General features: G+C 52.5%; 1 long non-coding RNA gene across 1 annotated transcript; it reads right to left on the bottom strand.

The window, feature by feature from the left end:
• Positions 1-8,089: 8,089 nt before the first annotated feature.
• On the bottom strand, positions 8,090-10,050 carry LOC127915768 (uncharacterized). Its single transcript, XR_008092032.1, has 4 exons — positions 9,403-10,050; positions 8,824-8,921; positions 8,258-8,404; positions 8,090-8,215 (listed from the first exon to the last, which is right to left on the bottom strand). It is a non-coding gene; the product is annotated as an uncharacterized LOC127915768 (long non-coding RNA).
• Between the last annotated feature and the right edge of the window lie 2,670 nt (positions 10,051-12,720).

The raw sequence follows: 12,720 nt of genomic DNA, 5'->3' as shown, positions 1-12,720 counted from the left end.
TTTCCTCGCCATCTTAAATAAGCATGCCCCATTCAAAAAATGTAGAACCAGGAACAGATATAGCCCTTGGTTCATTCCAGATCTGACTGCCCTTGACCAGCACAAAAACATTCTTTGGCGTACTGCATTAGCATCAAATAGCCCCCGTGATATGCAACTTTTCAGGGAAGTTAGGAACCAATATACACAGGCAGTTAGGAAAGCTAAGGCTAGCTTTTTCAAGCAGAAATTTGCATCCTGTAGCACAAACTCAAAAAAGTTCTGGGACACTAAAGTCCATGGAGAATAAGAGCACCTCGTCCCAGCTGCCCACTGCACTGAGGCAAGGAAACACTGTCACCACCGATAAATCCACTACAATTGAGAATTTCAATAAGCATTTTTCTACAGCTGGCCATGCTTTCCACCTGGCTACCCCTACCCCGGTCAACTGCCCTGCACCCCCCACAGCAAAGAGCTGCAAAATCTGGAACCCTACAAATCAGCCGGGCTGAACAATCTGGACCCTCTCTTTCTAAAATGATCTGCCGAAATTGTTGCAACCCCGATTACTAGCCTCTTTAAACTCTCTTTCGTATCGTCTGAGATCCCCAAAGATTGGAAAGCTGCTGCAGTCATCCCCCTCTTCAAAGGGGGAGACACTCTAGAGCCAAACTGCTACAGACCTATATCTATCCTACCCTGCCTTTCTAAGGTCTTCGAAAGTCAAGTCAACAAACAGATCACCAACCATTTCGAATCCCACCGTACCTCCTCTGCTATGCAATCTGGTTTCAGAGCTGGTCATGGATACACCTCAGCCACGCTCAAGTCCTAAAGGATATATCGGCCATCGATGAGAGACATTACTGTGCAGTCATATTACTGTGCAGTCATATTCATCGACCTGGCCAATGCTTTCGACTCTGTCAATCACCACATTCTTATTGGCAGACTCAACAGCCTTGGTTTCTCAAATGATTGCCTCGCCTGGTTCACCAACAACTTCGCTGATAGAGTTCAGTGTGTCAAATCGGAGGGCATGTTGTCCAGGGCATGTTGTCCAGCAAGATATTTGTTAATCTCTTCCTGCTCACAGGAACTTTCCCCACTGCACTAAAAACAGCACTGGCGAAACCCCTTCTGAACAAAAGCTCATTTTATTAAATTTCAGCCATTTTACAATCTACTCTCAAGCCAACATTCTGAAGAAATTGGTGTTAAAATAGCTAAATGATTGCTTAAGTGCCAACTGTAATTAAAAATACAAAAATAATGTAAAAGCCCAGCTGAAAAAAATGGAAATCTGGTTTTGGTGCCCAACACAGCACAGAAACAGCCTTAGTTATAGTGGTAAATTCTCTTAGAGCCAAAACAGCACAGAGACAGCCTTAGTTATAGTGGTAAATTCTCTTAGAGCCAAAACAGCACAGAGACAGCATTAGTTAAAGTGGTAAATTCTCTTAGAGCCAACACAGCACAGAGACAGCCTTAGTTATAGTGGTAAATTCTCTTAGAGCCAACACAGCACAGAGACAGCCTTAGTTAAAGTGGTAAATTCTCTTAGAGCCAACACAGCACAGAGACAGCCTTAGTTATAGTGGTAAATTCTCTTAGAGCCAACACAGCACAGAGACAGCCTTAGTTATAGAGCCAACACAGTGACAGCCTTAGTTATAGTGGTCTCTTAGAGCCAACACAGCACAGAGACAGCCTTAGTTATAGTGGTAAATTCTCTTAGAGCCAACACAGCACAGAGACAGCCTTAGTTATAGTGGTAAATTCTCTTGGAGCCAACACAGCACAGAGACAGCCTTAGAGCCAACACAGCACAGAGACAGCCTTAGTTATAGTGGTAAATTCTCTTAGAGCCAACACAGCACAGAGACAGCCTTAGTTATAGTGGTAAATTCTCTTAGAGCCAACACAGCACAGAGACAGCCTTAGTTATAGTGACAGTAAAGTGGTCTCTTAGAGCCAACACAGCACAGAGACAGCCTTAGTTATAGTGGTAAATTCTCTTAGAGCCAACACAGCACAGAGACAGCCTTATAGTTAGCCTTAGTGGTAAATTCTCTTAGAGCCAACACAGCACAGAGACAGCCTTAGTTATAGTGGTAAATTCTCTTAGAGCCAACACAGCACAGAGACAGCCTTAGTTATAGTGGTAAATTCTCTTAGAGCCAACACAGCACAGAGACAGCCTTAGTTATAGTGGTAAATTCTCTTAGAGCCAACACAGCACAGAGACAGCCTTAGTTATAGTGGTAAATTCTCTTAGAGCCAACACAGCACAGAGACAGCCTTAGTTATAGTGGTAAATTCTCTTAGAGCCAACACAGCACAGAGACAGCCTTAGTTATAGTGGTAAATTCTCTTAGAGCCAACACAGCACAGAGACAGCCTTAGTTATAGTGGTAAATTCTCTTAGAGCCAACACAGCACAGAGACAGCCTTAGTTATAGTGGTAAATTCTCTTAGAGCCAACACAGCACAGAGACAGCCTTAGTTATAGTGGTAAATTATCTTAGAGCCAACACAGCACAGAGACAGCCTTAGTTATAGTGGTAAATTTCTTCTTAGAGCCAACACAGCACAGAGACAGCCTTAGTTATAGTGGTAAATTCTCTTAGAGCCAACACAGCACAGAGACAGCCTTAGTTATAGTGGTAAATTCTCTTAGAGCCAACACAGCACAGAGACAGCCTTAGTTATAGTGGTAAATTCTCTTAGAGCCAACACAGCACAGAGACAGCCTTAGTTATAGTGGTAAATTCTCTTAGAGCCAACACAGCACAGAGACAGCCTTAGTTATAGTGGTAAATTCTCTTAGAGCCAACACAGCACAGAGACAGCCTTAGTTATAGTGGTAAATTCTCTTGGAGCCAACACAGCACAGAGACAGCCTTAGAGCCAACACAGCACAGAGACAGCCTTAGTTATAGTGGTAAATTCTCTTAGAGCCAACACAGCACAGAGACAGCCTTAGTTATAGTGGTAAATTCTCTTAGAGCCAACACAGCACAGAGACAGCCTTAGTTATAGTGGTAAATTCTCTTAGAGCCAACACAGCACAGAGACAGCCTTAGTTATAGTGGTAAATTCTCTTAGAGCCAACACACAGATGCCAAACAACTCTCTGTCCCCGTTTCTCTTCCATTTAAGTTCTCCCTTCAACACCATTGGCCATGATGTCCTCCTGTACGGACTGGAGAGGTGGATTGGCCTCTCCGGGTCCAGATCTAAATTGGTTTAGGACCTATTTAACCGGTCAAGGGTTTTCTGTCAACCTTGGTGACCATAACTCAGAGGAAATACACATCGCAGTAGTGTTCAGTTGATATATATACACACGTTACCCTTTTGGCACACGTTATCAGAAAGCACAGCAGGCGAATCCAACTTTACATTTCTGTGTCACCAGAGGATTTTTAGCTCCACGGATAACTTATTAGACCGTATTCGTGATTTAAATACTTGGGATAGTTCACAACTTTCTCCAGCTAAATCAAGATGAGACCGAGGCACTTATTGTTGGAGCCAAAGCACAGCAGGAGAATCTGGCTGCACATTTGAGTTACTATGCCCCCCCCAGCCTCTGGAATACCCTGCCAGAGAACCTGAGGGGGACCAAGAGGCATGGAGAGACATCCTTTAGTTACTATGTCCCCCAGCCTTTAGTTACTATGTCCCCCAGCCACTGGAATACCCTGCCAGAGAGGGGACCAAGAGGAATGGAGAGACAGCCTTTAGTTACTATGCCCCCCAGCCTCTGGAATACCCTGCCAGAGAACCTGAGGGGGACCAAGAGGCATGGAGAGAGTTACTATGTCTCCCAGCCTTTAGTTACTATGCCCCCCCCAGCCTCTGGAATACCCTGCCAGAGAGGGGACCAAGAGGCATGGAGAGACATCCTTTAGTTACTATGTCCCCCAGCCTTTAGTTACTATGCCCCCCCCCCAGCCTCTGGAATACCCTGCCAGAGAGGGGACCAAGAGGAATGGAGAGACATCCTTTAGTTACTATGTCCCCCCCCCCCAGCCTCTGGAATACCCTGCCAGAGAGGGGACCAAGAGGCATTGAGAGACAGCCTTTAGTTACTATGTCCCCCCCCCCCCAGCCTCTGGAATACCCTGCCAGAGAGGGGACCAAGAGGCATGGAGAGACAGCCTTTAGTTACTATGTCCCCCAGCCTTTAGTTACTATGCCCCCCCCCAGCCTCTGGAATACCCTGCCAGAGAACCTGAGGGGGACCAAGAGGCATGGAGAGACATCCTTTAGTTACTATGTCCCCCAGCCACTGCCCCCAGCCCAGAGAACCTGCCAGAGAACCTGAGGGGGACCAAGAGGCATGGAGAGACATCCTTTAGTTACTATGCCCCCAGCCTTTAGTTACTATGTCCCCCCCCCCCAGCCTCTGGAATACCCTGCCAGAGAGGGGTTACTATGACATCCTTTAGTTACTATGTCCCCCCCCAGCCACTGGAATACCCTGCCAGAGAGGGGACCAAGAGGAATGGAGAGACAGCCTTTAGTTACTATGCCCCCAGCCACTGGTTACTATGCCTCTAGTTACTATGCCCCCAGCCTCTAGTTACTATGCCCCCAGCCTCTAGTTACTATGCCTCTAGTTACTATGCCCCCAGCCTCTAGTTACTATGCCTCTAGTTACTATGCCCCCAGCCTTTAGTTACTATGTCCCCCAGCCTTAGTTACTATGCCCCAGCCTCTAGTTACCCTGCCAGAGAGGGGGACCAAGAGGCATGGAGTTACTATGCCCCCAGCCTCTAGTTACTATGCCCCCAGCCTCTAGTTACTATGCCCCAGCCTTTAGTTACTATGCCCCCAGCCTCTGGAATACCCTGCCAGAGAGGGGACCAAGAGGCATTACTAGACAGCCTTTAGTTACTATGCCCCCAGCCACTGGTTACCCTGCCAGAGAACCTTTAGGTACTATGCCCCCAGCCTCTAGTTACTATGCCTCTAGTTACTATGCCCCCAGCCTCTAGTTACTATGCCCCCAGCCACTATGCCCCCAGCCTCTAGTTACTAGCCTCTAGTTACTGGATGCCCCCAGCCTCTAGTTACAGCCTCTAGTTACTATGCCCCCAGCCTCTAGTTACTATGCCCCCAGCCACTATGCCCCCAGCCTCTAGTTACTATGCCTCTAGTTACTATGCCCCCAGCCTCTAGTTACTATGCCCCCAGCCACTATGCCCCCAGCCACTATGCCCCCAGCCACTATGCCCCCAGTCACTATGCCCCCAGCCACTATGCCCCCAGCCTCTAGTTACTATGCCCCCAGCCACTAGTTACTATGCCTCTAGTTACTATGCCCCCAGCCTCTAGTTACTATGCCCCCAGCCTCTAGTTACTATGCCACTATGCCCCCAGCCCACTATGCCCCCAGCCTCTAGTTACTATGCCCCCAGCCTCTAGTTACTATGCCCCCAGGCATCCCCCAGTTACTATGCCCCCAGCCTCTAGTTACTATGCCCCCAGCCACTTAATGCCCCCAGCCAGAGAGGGGACCAAGAGTTACTATGACAGCCTTTAGTTACTATGCCCCCAGCCTCTAGTTACTATGCCCCCAGCCCCCAGCCTCTAGTTACTATGCCCTAGTTACTATGCCCCAGCCTCTAGTTACTATGCCTCTAGTTACTATGCCCCCAGCCTCTAGTTACTATGCCTCTAGTTACTATGCCCCCAGCCTCTAGTTACTATGCCCCCAGCCTCTAGTTACTATGCCCCCAGCCTCTAGTTACTATGCCCCCAGCCTCTAGTTACTATGCCCCCAGCCTCTAGTTACTATGCAGCCCTAGTTACAGCCTCTAGTTACTATGCCCCCAGCCTCTAGTTACTATGCCTCTAGTTACTATGCCCCCAGCCTCTAGTTACTATGCCTCTAGTTACTATGCCCCCAGCACTATCTAGTTACTATGCCCCCCAGCCTCTAGTTACTATGCCCCCAGCCCTCTAGTTACTATGCCCCCAGCCTCTAGTTACTATGCCCCCCCCCAGCCTCTAGTTACTATGCCCCCCCCAGCCTCTAGTTACTATGCCCCCCAGCCTCTAGTTACTATGCCTCTAGCCACTTACTACTATGCCCCCAGCCTCTAGTTACTATGCCCCCAGCCTCTAGTTACTATGCCCCCAGCCTCTAGTTACTATGCCCCCAGCCTCTAGTTACTATGCCCCCAGCCTCTAGTTACTATGCCCCCAGCCTCTAGTTACTATGCCCCCAGCCTCTAGTTACTATGCCTCTAGTTACTATGCCCCCAGCCTCTAGTTACTATGCCTCTAGTTACTATGCCCCCAGCCTCTAGTTACTATGCCACCCCCAGCCTCTAGTTACTATGCCCCCAGCCTCTAGTTACTATGCCCCCAGCCTCTAGTTACTATGCCCCCAGCCTCTAGTTACTATGCCCCCAGCCTCTAGTTACTATGCCCCCAGCCTCTAGTTACTATGCCCCCAGCCTCTAGTTACTATGCCCCCCAGCCCCTAGTTACTATGCCCCCCAGCCCCTAGTTACTAGTTATAAATGACTTGTGTCAGCCAGACGAGTGCTATAGGCCTTCATCAATATATAGTATCAATATCAACCCAACCAGATAACTTGCTCTTTCAGGCTCAGAATGAACAATTATTTATCCTGGAATTGAATTGATCGTGGAATCAATTAAAACGTTATCCACCCCCTGGCACAGAGGAGACAGGCTGGGGAATGTCAGGGGCTCCAAAACTACAAAGGGAGTAGGGGGTAAATTGAAGGTACAAGCTAGTCGCTTCCATATGAGGGCAAGCCTGGACAAATTAGCCCTCAGCAGTCAGTCAGTAAACACCTGCGTTCAGAGTCACGACATCTCTGGGCTCTGGCTACAACAAACGTCTATTCTAGATGATGAGATTATGAACACAGAGAGAGGAGGAAGAGAGAGAGAGAGAGTCAGTCACGACATCTCTGGGCTCTGGCTACAAACGTCTATTATAAATGATGAGATTATGAACACAGAGAGAGGAGGGAGAGAGAGAGAGAGAGTCAGTCACGACATCTCTGGGCTCTGGCTACAAACGTCTATTATAAATGATGAGATTATGAACACAGAGAGAGAGAGAGAGAGAGAGAGAGAGAGAGAGAGAGAGAGAGTCAGTCACGACATCTCTGGGCTCTGGCTACAACAAACATCTATTCTAGATTATGAGATTACGAACAGAGAGAGAGAGAGAGAGAGAGAGAGAGGAGGGAGAGAGAGAGAGACAAAGCCATCACCTACAGAGAAATTAACCTGGAGAAGAGTCCCATAAGCAAGCTGATCCTGGGGCTCTGTCAATCACAAACACACCCTACAGAGCCCCAGGACAGCAGCACAATTAGACCCAACCAAATCATGAGAAAACTAAAAGATAATTACTCGACATATTGGAAAGAACTAACAAAAAAAACAACGCAAACTAGAATGCAATTTGGCCCTAAACAGAGAGTACACAGTGGCAGAATACCTGACCACTGTGACTGACCCTAAACAGAGAGTACACAGTGTCAGAATACCTGACCACTGTGACTGACCCTAAACAGAGAGTACACAGTGGTAGAATACCTGACCACTGTGACTGACCCTAAACAGAGAGTACACAGTGGCAGAATATCTGACCACAGTGACTGACCCTAAACAGAGAGTACACAGTGTCAGAATACCTGACCACAGTGACTGACCCTAAACAGAGAGTACACAGTGTCAGAATACCTGACCACAGTGACTGACCCTAAACAGAGAGTACACAGTGTCAGAATACCTGACCACTGTGACTGACCCTAAACAGAGAGTACACAGTGACAGAATACCTGACTACTGTGACTGGCCCTAAACAGAGAGTACACAGTGGCAGAATACCTGACCACTGTGACTGACCCTAAACAGAGAGGACACAGTGGCAGAATACCTGACCACAGTGACTGACCCTAAACAGAGAGTACACAGTGGCAGAATACCTGACCACTGTGACTGACCCTAAACAGAGAGGACACAGTGGCAGAATACCTGACCACTGTGACTGACCCTAAACAGAGAGTACACAGTGGCAGAATACCTGACTACTGTGACTGGCCATAAACAGAGAGGACACAGTGGCAGAATACCTGACCACTGTGACTGACCCTAAACAGAGAGGACACAGTGGCAGAATACCTGACCACTGTGACTGACCCTAAACAGAGAGGACACAGTGGCAGAATACCTGACCACTGTGACTGACCCTAAACAGAGAGTGGCAGAATACCTGACCACTGTGACTGACCCTAAACAGAGAGGACACAGTGGCAGAATACCTGACCACAGTGACTGACCCTAAACAGAGAGTACACAGTGGCAGAATACCTAACCACTGTGACTGACCCTAAACAGAGACGACACAGTGGCAGAATAACTGACCACAGTGACTGACCCTAAACAGAGAGTACACAGTGGCAGAATACCTAACCACTGTGACTGACCCTAAACAGAGACGACACAGTGGCAGAATAACTGACCACTGTGACTGACCCTAAACAGAGAGTACCACACAGTGGCAGAATACCTGACCACAGTGACTGACCCTAAACAGAGAGGACACAGTGGCAGAATACCTGACCACAGTGACTGACCTAAACAGAGAGTAAACAGAGAGTGACTAAACAGTGGCAGAATACCTGACCACAGTGACTGACCCTAAACAAACAGACCTGAGTACTAAACAGTGGCAGAATACCTGACTACTGTGACTGACCCTAAACAGAGAGAACACAGTGGCAGAATACCTGACTACAGTGACTGACCCTAAACAGAGAGTACACAGTGGCAGAATACCTGACCACTGTGACTGACCCTAAACAGAGAGTACACAGTGGCAGAATACCTGACCACAGTGACTGACCCTAAACAGAGAGTACACAGTGGCAGAATACCTGACTACTGTGACTGACCCTAAACAGAGAGTACACAGTGGCAGAATACCTGACCACAGTGACTGACCCTAAACAGAGAGTACACAGTGGCAGAATACCTGACCACTGTGACTGACCCTAAACAGAGAGTACACAGTGGCAGAATACCTGACCACAGTGACTGACCCTAAACAGAGAGTACACAGTGGCAGAATACCTGACCACTGTGACTGACCCTAAACAGAGAGTGGCAGAATACCTGACCACTGTGACTGACCCTAAACAGAGAGTGGCAGAATACCTGACCACTGTGACTGACCCTAAACAGAGAGACACAGTGGCAGAATACCTGACCACAGTGACTCCCTAAACAGAGAGCCCTATTTCACACAGTGGCAGAATACCTGACCACAGTGACTGACCCTAAACAGAGAGTGCACAGTGGCAGAATACCTGACCACTGTGACTGACCCTAAACAGAGAGGACACAGTGGCAGAATACCTGACCACAGTGACTGACCCTAAACAGAGAGTACACAGTGGCAGAATACCTGACCACAGTGACTGACCCTAAACAGAGAGTGCACAGTGGCAGAATACCTGACCACTGTGACTGACCCTAAACAGAGAGGACACAGTGGCAGAATACCTGACCACAGTGACTGACCCTAAACAGAGAGGACACAGTGGCAGAATAATTTCTATTTCACTAAGACAGACCTGGCCCTATTTCACTAAGACAGACCTGGCCCTATTTCACTAAGATCGACCTGGCCCTATTTCACTAAGATAGACCTGGCCCTATTTCACTAAGACAGACCTGGCCCTATTTCACTAAGATAGACCTGGCCCTATTTCACTAAGACAGACCTGGCTATGTAGTGGTAGAGGGGAGAGTCATTCAGATTCCACTGAGAAGGAGAGACAGTCTGTATACCTGACAGTCAAGTTGAGACATGCTGGGGACATTTCCTAACCACATCATATCCCTCAGAAAAGCAACATCCAATGGGATGCTATTCACCCTATTCCCTACATAGTGCACTACTTTTGACCAGAGCCGGAGTCCTATGTTAGGGAATAGGGTGCCTTTTGGGATGCATGTACCATTGATCTACTAGGGGGACACTGAAGGAAAAAGGTCACTAAACTCTTATAATGAATATCAAGAAGGTTCATTCACTGGGTTTATCTGTGGTGAGGCTAGTGAGTGTCCCTCCCCCCTTCCCCCCTGCTCCCTCCCTCCCTCCCTGTCAGCCTGCTCCCTCCCCTCCCCTCCCTGTCAGCGTGCTCCCTCCCCCCCTCCCCTCCCTGTCAGCGTGCTCCCTCCCCCCCTCCCCTCCCTGTCAGCGTGCTCCCTCCCCCCCTCCCCTCCCTGTCAGCGTGCTCCCTCCCCCCCTCCCCTCCCTGTCAGCGTGCTCCCTCCCCCCTCCCCTCCCTGTCAGCGTGCTCCCCCCCCCCCTCCCTGTCAGCCTCCCTCCCTGTCAGCGTGCTCCCTCCCCCTGCTCCCTCCCTCTCCTCCCTCCCTGTCAGCGTGCTCCCTCCCTCCCTCTCCTCCCTGTCAGCGTGCTCCTCCCTCCTCGCTGTCAGCGTGCTCCCTCCCTCCCTCGCTGTCAGCGTGCTCCCTCCTTCCCTCTCCTCCCTGTCAGCGTGCTCCCTCCCTCCCTCTCCTCCCTGTCAGCGTGCTCCCTCCCTCCCTCCCTCCCTGTCAGCGTGCTCCCTCCCTCTCTCCCTCCTGCTCCCTCCCTCTCCTCCCTGTCAGCGTGCTCCCTGTCAGCGTGCTCCCTCCCTCCCCCTGCTCCCTCCCTCTCCTCCCTGTCAGCGTGCTCCCTCCCTCCCTCCCTCCCTCCCTCCCCTCCCTGTCAGCGTGCTCCCTCCCTGTCAGCGTGCTCCCTCCCCCTGCTCCCTCCCTCTCCTCCCTCCCTGTCAGCGTGCTCCCTCCCTCCCTCTCCTCCCTGTCAGCGTGCGTGCTCCCTCCCTCCCTCTCCTCCCTGTCAGCCTGCTCCCTCCCTCCCTCCCTGTCAGCGTGCTCCCTCCCTCCCTCCCTGTCAGTGTGCTCCCTCCCTCCCTCCCTGTCAGTGTGCTCCCTCCCTCCCTCCCTGTCAGTGTGCTCCCTCCCTCCCTGTCAGTGTGCTCCCTCCCTGCTCCCTCCCTCCACTCCCTGTCAGCGTGGTCCCTCCCTCCCTCTCCTCCCTGTCAGCCTGCTCCATCCCTCTCCTTCCTGTCAGCCTGCTCCCTCCCTCCCTCCCTGTCAGCGTGCTCCCTCCCTCCCTCCCTGTCAGCGTGCTCCCTCCCTCCCTCCCTCCCTGTCAGCGTGCTCCCTCCCTCCCTCCCTGTCAGTGCGCTCCCTCCCTCCCTCCCTGTCAGCGTGCCCCCCCCTCCCTGTCAGCGTGCTCCTCCCTCCCTCCCTCCCTCCCTGTCAGCGTGCTCCCTCCCTCCCTCCCTGTCAGCGTGCTCCCTCCCTCCCTCCCTGTCAGCGTGCCCCCCTCCCTGTCAGCGTGCTCCCTCCCTGTCAGCGTGCCCCTCCCTCCCTGTCAGCGTGCTCCCTCCCTCTCCTTCCTGTCAGCCTGCTCCCTCCCTCTCCTTCCTGTCAGCCTGCTCCCTCTCCTCCCTCCTGTCAGCCTGCTCCCTCCCTCCCCCTGTCAGCCTGCTCCCTCCCTCCCCCCTGTCAGCCTGCTCCCTCCCTCCCTGTCAGCGTGCTCCCTCCTCCCTCCCTCCCTTCCTGTCAGCCTACTCCCTCTCCTCACTCCCTGTCAGCCTGCTCCCTCTCCTCCCTGTCAGCTTGCTCCCTTCCTCCGTCCCTGTCAGCTTGCTCCCTCCCTCCCCCCGTCAGCCTGCTCCCTCCCTCCCTTCCTGTCAGCGTGCTCCCTCTCCTCCCTCCCCGTCAGCGTGCTCCCTCCCAGTCAGCGTGCTCCCTCCCTCCCTCCCCGTCAGCGTGCTCCCTCTCCTCCCTCCCCGTCAGCGTGCTCCCTCCCCCCCCCCTGCTCCCTTCCTCTCCTCCCTGTCAGCGTGCTCCCTCCCCCCTGCTCCCTCCCCCCTCCTTCCTCTCCTCCCTGTCAGCGTGCTCCCTCCCTCCCTCCCCTCCCTGTCAGCGTGCTCCCTCCCTGTCAGCGTGCTCCCTCCCCCTGCTCCCTCCCTGTCAGCGTGCTCCCTCCCTCCCTCTCCTCCCTGTCAGCGTGCTCCCTCCCTCCCTCGCTGTCAGCATGCTCCCTCCCTCCCTCTCCTCCCTGTCAGCGTGCTCCCTCCCTCCCTCTCCTCCCTGTCAGCGTGCTCCCTCCCTCCCTCTCCTCCCTGTCAGCGTGCTCCCTCCCTCCCTCTCCTCCCTGTCAGCGTGCTCCCTCCCTCCTCCCTGTCAGCGTGCTCCCTCCCTCCCTCTCCTCCCTGTCAGCGTGCTCCCTCCCTCCCTCGCTGTCAGCGTGCTCCCTCCCTCCCTCGCTGTCAGCGTGCTCCCTCCCTCCCTCGCTGTCAGCGTGCTCCCTCCCTCCCTCGCTGTCAGCGTGCTCCCTCCCTCCCTCGCCGTCAGCGTGCTCCCTCTCTCCCTCCCCGTCAGCGTGCTCCCTCTCTCCCTCCCCGTCAGCGTGCTCCCTCCTCCCTCCCCGTCAGCGTGCTCCCTCCCTCCCTCCCCGTCAGCGTGCTCCCTCTCCTCCCTCCCTGTCAGCGTGCTCCCTCCCTCCCTCCCTCCCTGTCAGCGTGCTCCCTCCCTCCCCCTCCCTGTCAGCGTGCTCCCTCCCTCCCTCCCTGTCTCCCTCCTCCCTGTCAGCGTGCTCCCCTCCCTCCCCTGTCAGCGTGCTCCCTCCCTCCCTGTCAGCGTGCTCCCTCC

The sequence above is a fragment of the Oncorhynchus keta genome, chromosome 35, assembly GCF_023373465.1.
Source record: "Oncorhynchus keta strain PuntledgeMale-10-30-2019 chromosome 35, Oket_V2, whole genome shotgun sequence".
NCBI lineage: Eukaryota > Metazoa > Chordata > Actinopteri > Salmoniformes > Salmonidae > Oncorhynchus > Oncorhynchus keta.
Note: the sequence above shows the minus strand (reverse complement) of the source record. Positions and strands in the feature narration are given on the sequence as shown.